The sequence below is a fragment of the Podarcis raffonei genome, chromosome 4 (assembly GCF_027172205.1).
Source record: "Podarcis raffonei isolate rPodRaf1 chromosome 4, rPodRaf1.pri, whole genome shotgun sequence".
NCBI lineage: Eukaryota > Metazoa > Chordata > Lepidosauria > Squamata > Lacertidae > Podarcis > Podarcis raffonei.
This window is the reverse complement of record NC_070605.1, coordinates 76,910,548-76,918,557: the sequence shown is the minus strand read 5'-3', so window position 1 is coordinate 76,918,557 and position 8,010 is coordinate 76,910,548.

The following is an 8,010-nucleotide window of genomic DNA, read 5'->3' as shown; positions in this document are numbered from 1 at the left end:
ATGTTGTTATTTTTACTGTGCTGTTTTAAGAATTCTGTTCTGTATTTTTAGATATTTCATGATTGTTTTGTAAGCCGTACATAAAAATGCATTGAGGGCAGGTCATATGGATTAATAATGAAAATTAGGGATGGGGGAGACATCTGATTCAGTTTGCATTTAAAGGCAAACTGAAATTCACACTTGTCTGACTTCCGGAGGCGGCGCAAAACCGTGATGGCGGACCTCTTCGAGCTCTGAAGAGGGGCACCGCAGAAAAGGGTTGCTCGCGACGGCGCAGCGGCAACCCATCAAGATAAACCACGGGCAGAGTGAGTCCGTGGCCGTGGGACCCGGCGGGCACCTGGAGCGACCCCGAAATCACAAAAGGAACCCCGTAAGGGGCTCCGGAGTGAAGGAGGAGGAGCGGTGCTGTGGGTTCATCGCTCTTTCTGCGGAGGCGAAGCCGCGCGGCTGTCACGGATGAGCGCTGACCTTTCTTCCAAGAAACATCGGGCTGAAACATCAAACCCGTGAGTAAGGACCTAAGACTTTACAAACTAAATCGGAAAATTTGGCTAAAAACGGGAGACGAGAAAGAGGAAGTCCGTCTTCCGACACTGCTTTCAAGATCAAAGCAGACGGTCTAAAGAGCGGAAAGCGCTGTGAACAGGGAAGCTTTGAAGCTTTAAATCGGGACTTTCGTGCACATTTGAATTTTATTTTTAAAGAATAAATACAGCATAAAATTGACCTGGAGCGGACACCCCAAGGGCAAGGGAAGACTCTTACCCCAAATTCCCGGGTGGCCGGGTAAAGTTGTTTAAACTGCGGAACTGTTGCAAGCTTCCAGATACTTTTGTAACTTTTGAGCTCATCTAGCTGAAGTGGATACAATTGCAGGCACCTTGCTGGAACTTTGTTATATGTTGAAAAGGGCTCTGCAGGACTTTTTTTTTTTAGCGTGCTGGAACTAATTTGCTTTTAAAATTGTTTTTAAAGTTGGAACAAAGAGACTTTAATTGTGGAAAGTTACCTTCTTCTTACTAAAACTTTGGTGGCACTCCCCCTAGAGGACATTGGGAATACAGAGGCCTGGGAAAGTTTTTTTTTGTTTACCTTCTCTCAATAGACTGTTTTTAATTCTGGACTTGCCTTTCCCATGGGATTACAACACTTGACCTTGAACGTTGACTGATGAGTGGCACAGGAAAGACAAGAGCAGCCAAAGCTAAGGAAGCTAAGGAGAAAGAGAAAGCAAAAAAGCAAGCACAGCTTTTGCAAACAACTTTAACTCAGGGACGTAGATTATCAGTTCCAGCTGTGCTTGAGATACAAAAAGTAGAAACCGAAAAGCCTGAAAAATCTGAAGAGGAAGATATGGCAGCAGGAGGAGCTGAGGCAGTACTGAAACAAGTTTTGGAACAACTGTCAGCAATAAATCAAAAAATTGATAACCAATCAACAAAAATTGACCAAGCAACATCCTCGATTCAGAAATTGACAGATCAGGTTTCCCAACATACTCAAGCAATTGAAAAATTGCAAGGAGCAACAGAAGAGAATCGTAAACTGGCAGGGGAAGCCGTTCAAATTGCAACATCAGCTAAAAAAGAAGTCGAGGAAGTTAAAGCGGAAGTCAAGCCTCTTCATAAACAGATAGGGGACCAACAAACCTATCTCTCGTTGGTGGAATTGAAAAATCGCGAGACCAACCTTAGACTAAGGGCAGTCCCAGAAATTGAACAAGAAGATTTGAAAGGACTTTTGACAACAGAGTTTACAAAGTTCTGGGACTTAAAAGAAGAAATTGATTTTAAAATTGTATCGGCTTTTCGGTTGGGAAGATTAGTAAGAAAAGATAGATCCAGAGACTGCTTAATAGCTTTGAGATCAAGGGAGGAGAGAGACAAAATACTAGGCCTACACTTCAAAAACTCAATTGTGATACAAGAGAAAAGGGTGGAAATTTATCGAGATATTCCTAAACAGTTACTGGACTTGAGAGCCACCTACTCAGATTTGGCTAAGTTACTGAGACTCAACACAATTCCTTATAGGTGGGAGTTCCCACAAGGGCTATCATTCACTTACAAACAGAAGAAGGTTAAAATAAGATCACCAGAGGACTTACAAAAGTTCCAGCACGACCACGGAGAAGACCTCCAAAAAGAAGCAGCAGCTAATTGGCCTATACCCAACCCAGGTGGAGCAATACCTGCACCTTCGGAACCAGAGGAGAAAGAAGATACACCGCTCTAGGTGTAGCAGAATAGTTCAGGATGTCTCTGCGGCTACTCAGTTGGAATATAAATGGCGGAAATTCCCCGGAGAAAAGAAGGAGGTTATTTCACATATTGAAGAAAGAACAATTGGACATTATTTGCCTACAAGAAACCCATGTGACCAGGCTCCACAGGAAGGTTTTGGTAAATAAAAGATTAGGCCAAGAATTTATTTCGTCTGACAAAGTAAAGAAAAGAGGAGTGGTGATCTATGCTAAGGAGAGCCTGATACCCAAATTTCTATTTAAGGATGAACAAGGAAGAATTTTGGCAATTGAAATTCAAACCCAAGGAGAAAAAATATTGATATTAGGAATTTATGCCCCAAATGACGGGAAATCAGAATTTTTCAAGAAGCTGCATGAGACGTTGCTGGACTATCTGGACTATGCTAACATCATAATGATGGGAGATATGAATGGAGTGGTGTCTACACATATGGATAAGTCTTATAACCAAAACTTAACATCTGATGGCAGACTGCCCAAAACTTTTTTCGAACTGACTGACAATCTGGATTTGATCGACATATGGAGGACAAAGAACCCCCTAGGTAAAGAAGGAACTTTTTTCTCTGAGGCCCACCTGTCTTGGTCAAGGATCGACCAAATCTGGACCTCCAGGGGGCTGGCACCCAAGACTAAAAAGGTGGAAATCTGCCCAAAAACATGCTCCGACCACAACGCCTTGAAAATAGAACTTAGATTAACTCAACCCGGTTCCTTCAGATGGAGAATGAATGACACACTACTAAGAGATCAAGAGATTGTGAAAAAGGCCCAAAAAACATTAAAGGACTATTTTGAGATAAATCTGAATACTACAGTTGAAAAAAGAACGATCTGGGACGCAAGTAAAGCTGTTATGAGAGGGTTTCTGATACAACAGAATTCAATCAAGAAAAAACTCTGGAACGGAAAGAAGGACAAAATATTGGAGAAAATACACCAAGGAGAAAAAAAACTGAGAACCAAACCAAAGTCCAAGGAGGTGCTGAGAGAAATTAAATTCCACCAAGCAGAATACTCAAAACTGATCAATCAGGAGATTGAATGGAAAATAAAACAGATGAAGCAAAGATCTTTTGAATCAGCAAATAAATGTGGAAAGCTGCTAGCTTGGCAGCTGAAAAAAAGACAAAAGCTAAACACGATAACAAATCTAGAGATTGATGGAAGGACCGTACAGAAACCAGAAGAAATTAGGAGGTGCTTCCACAGATACTTCAAAGAACTGTATGCACAGGGGCCCCAGAAAGAATCAGAGATAGATCAATTTTTAAAGATAAATGGACTATCAAAAATAACTCAAGATAAAAGATCAATCTTGAACTCTATAATAACCACACAGGAAATTGAAGGTGCCATTCAGAATATGCAACTAGGCAAATCTCCAGGCCCAGATGGACTTACCTCCAAATATTACAAGGTTCTGAAGGACTATTTGATACAACCTTTGTTGGAGGTATGTAACCAGATTATGGATGGGAAGAGGGCACCAGAAACGTGGAAAGAAGCCTTCATCACATTGATACCTAAGTCAGAATCTGAAAAGACTCAGCTTAAAAACTACCGTCCCATCTCACTCCTAAATGTGGATTACAAAATATTTGCAGACATTTTGGCAAATAGACTTAAAAAAGTCTTAAATGAAGTAATTCATAAAGACCAAGCTGGCTTTCTCCCTGGTAGACATTTATATGAGAACACTAGAAACATCATTGACATTTTAGAACTTTTGCAGACTAACAGGAACACAAGGGCGGTGTTAATCTTTATTGATGCGGAGAAAGCATTTGACAATATATCTTGGATGTTTATGAAGAAGAACTTGGAGGGGATGGGAGTGGGACGGGGGTTTGAGAATGGATTATATGCAATCTATTCAGAACAAAAAGCTAAATTAATAGTGAACAATGTGGTGACGGAGGAATTTAAAATTGAAAAAGGGACACGACAAGGGTGCCCTCTATCCCCTCTGTTATTTATTTCAGTCCTGGAGGTGCTATTGAATATGATCAGAGAGGACCGGTTGGTACAAGGGATAGAGGTCGGAGTGAAACAATATAAACTGAAAGCTTTTGCAGATGACCTAGTTTTGACACTGCAGGAGCCAGAATCCAGTACAAAAAGAGTTCTCGAACTTATATCTGAATTTGGTCGGGTGGCGGGATTTAGGTTGAATAAACAAAAAACTAAGGTTCTGACCAAAAATTTAACAATTACAGAAACAGAGGGGTTTCAGAGAGAAACAGAACTGAATGTGGTTAAAAAAGTGAAATACCTTGGGATCTATTTGTCCTCCAAGAATTTGAATTTATTTAAGGATAATTATGAGAAATGTTGGTTGGAAGTTAAAAAGGATTTAGAAATTTGGTCAAGATTGAAACTTTCCTTGTTGGGAAGAATTGCAGCTATAAAAATGAATGTGTTGCCGAAAATGTTATTTTTGTTTCAAACCTTACAGATCGTGGACAGAGCGGATTGCTTTGGAAAATGGCAGAAGGATATATCTAGATTTATCTGGCAGGGCAAAAAGCCCCGAATAAAGTTTAAAATATTAACAGATTCGAAAGAAAGAGGGGGGTTTGCCCTGCCGGACTTGAGGTTGTATTATGAAGCTGCAGCCTTCTGCTGGTTGAAAGATTGGTTTTTGTTGGAAAACACCGATGTCCTAGATCTGGAAGGTTTTAATAATGCTTTTGGATGGCACGCATACCTATGGTACGACAAGGTTAAAGCACATAAATTGTTTAAAAGCCACATTGTCAGAAAAGCAATTTTTGCAGTCTGGATGAAATATAAAGACTTACTAGAGAGTAAAACTCCGAGGTGGCTATCACCAGTGGAGGCCAAGGCCCGAAAAAGACCCAATATGGAGGCCTATTGGCCGAAATATTGGGAATTGACTGAAAAAATTGGAGACAATTGGAAGTTGCAGAGCCAGGACAAACTAAAAAATAAGGTGCGAGACTGGCTACATTATGCTCAAATTCAAGAGGTTTTCAAAATGGACAAAAAAGTTGGTTTCCAGGTGGAAAAGTCGAAACTAGAGACAGAATTGTTAGAACCAAAGACAAAGCTGTTATCTAGAATGTATAACTTGCTGCTTATGTGGAATTTACAGGATGAGACAGTTAAATCTGCTATGATTAAATGGGCACAGGATGTTGGACACAACATTATGTTTGAAGACTGGGAAAGGTTATGGAACACCGGAATGAAATTTACGGCCAGTACGGCCTTGAAGGAAAACATTATGAAAATGATATACCGGTGGTACATGACCCCAGTCAAGTTAGCTAAGATACATCACCTGTCTGACAATAAATGTTGGAAGTGTAAGGAAGCAGAGGGGACTTTCTTTCACCTCTGGTGGACATGCCCAAAGGTTAAGGCTTTCTGGGAAATGATTTACAATGAGTTGAAAAAGGTATTTAGGTATACCTTTCCCAAGAAACCAGAGGCCTTCCTGTTGGGCATGGTAGACCAGAAAGTGTTAAAGAAGGACAGAACTTTGTTTATGTATGCTAGTACAGCAGCAAGAATACTCATCGCAAAGAACTGGAAGACACAAGATTTACCCACGCTGGAGGAATGGCAGACGCAGTTGATGGACTATATGGAGATAGCTGAACTGACCGGCAGAATCCGAGATTTGGATGTAGAAACAATTGAGGTGGACTGGAAAAAGTTTAAAGACTACTTGCAAAAGTATTACAAACTGTATGAATCTTAAGACGGTGCATGATTTGAAAATGATACGCTTTAGCAATTATGATTAAGTAAATAGTAAACTAAGTGATAAAAGAGAAAAGGAGATAATATGAAATTGAACATGTTACGTTTATTTTAAAGGTATAAAAATTCTGACATAATACATTGAATATAGATACATAACATGTAAAAGTTACAATAAGGTATGACATAAGGTAACAAATTGCTGACATTGTTAATATAAAGAACGCAGAATCGGAAGGGGTGGGGAAGTCCAATTTGGGATTTTTGTTAAAAAAAAAAAAAAATGGTTTCTTGTAAACTCCTTGTTTGTAATGTATAAAATTTGGAAAGAAACGTAATAAAAAATATTATAAAAAAAAAAAATGAAATTCACACTTGTCCAAATTTTGAAACCCGGTTCCTTCAGCCAAGCAATGTCTACAAAAATCTATATACTGGAGTGAAAATGCTACATATTGGTGAAAATAGCACACAAATATTCATTATTTTAGGGGAAACCGCTTTGCAAGAATATTGCATATTAGGCAAAATTGCTTACAAACATGTTTCACAGCAGAAATGTGGATAAACATGCTGATGAATTTTCACAAGGATTTCTTTTTATTAAAAAATGCAAACGGCTGTGGAAATGTGGAGAATTTAGGAATGGAAGAAAGGGAAACAGAATCCAAAATGACAGATTAGCTCAGGCTTCCTCAAACAAGGCCCTCCAGATGTTTTGAGACTACAATTCCCATCATCCCTGACCACTGGTCCTGCTAGCTAGGGATCATGGGAGTTGTAGGCCAAAAACATCTGGAGGGCCAAGGCTGAGGAAGCCTGGATTAGCTCATCCATTATAAACAACACCTATAGGCAGCTGCCACTTCCAGAATATAAAAAATGCACTACAAACAAAAACATTTTAGCCCCTTCAATATTATTTTGCATTCTTTTATTATTATTTATTAGGTTTGTATACCTCCCTATACCTACAGGTCTCAGGGCAGTTCCCAAGATAAAAATCACAAGATAAAACCAGAAAACACATAATCAAAACAAAAACAAAAACAACCCAATAACACCCCCACCCAAATGTGGTATATGGTTGATGCCAGTCTGGCACCGGAATATACAGATGGTTTACATCCATGGTTTATCTGTCATTGTAGTATCTAGTGAATATGAAAAGGATGAACTTCTGTCCAGTTGAAGCAACTCAACAGTTTAAACTACCAGATGACATGTAGTCACGATAAGCATTCCTCACCCTATGGAGGCTGTGGTTAATGAGTCAGAAGGCTACTTCCTGCACCAATCATAAACCCACAAGGCCCAGCATTTATATGATTGTGATCAGGTAATATGTTATGTGCTTGCCCCCTGTAGACTGCTGTTGAAGCTGGAAATGGGTGCAATGTAAATACAACAATCTCTCATCAATAGGAAAGTTGAACTATTTGCTATAGAGAGTAGGGAAACTAATCGACTTGTTTCATACCAAACAATGGATTATAATCCCATCCTTGAACCTTGCCCCAGCTATTCAGACTTCCGTTCCATGCACCAGCTTTCAATTTCTTTTCTCCAATGGCAGGGTTGCCATGTATCCTCTTTTTCCAGGACAGGTCCTCTTTCTCAGAGGTATGTAACATTAGAGATGTCATAGCAACCCATAGTTAAAAGTAGAAGTCAGAAAATGTGTCCTCTTTTTTTGCTCTTCAAAATATGGTGACCCTACCAATGGAGCTTGCACATTCACTTGTTGTGCACCAGAGTCCTGCAACTTTTCTGTTTTGGCATTTCAACCTTGCATCTTGTTCAACTTCTTTGCTCTTGTGCTTTTTTCAGGAGTGCTGTAGTACGTATATGTACAGAGAGCGAAAAATGGGCAGGCGAAAAAAGCTTGCGGCTTGAAATGGCAAAATGGAATACCTCCTAGTGAGTAAACCCAGTCAGCAGACACCTTGCTACTTGAAAATCAGACTGGAGAGTTGGTACAGTACTAGATAATTGTAGAAAGTTTA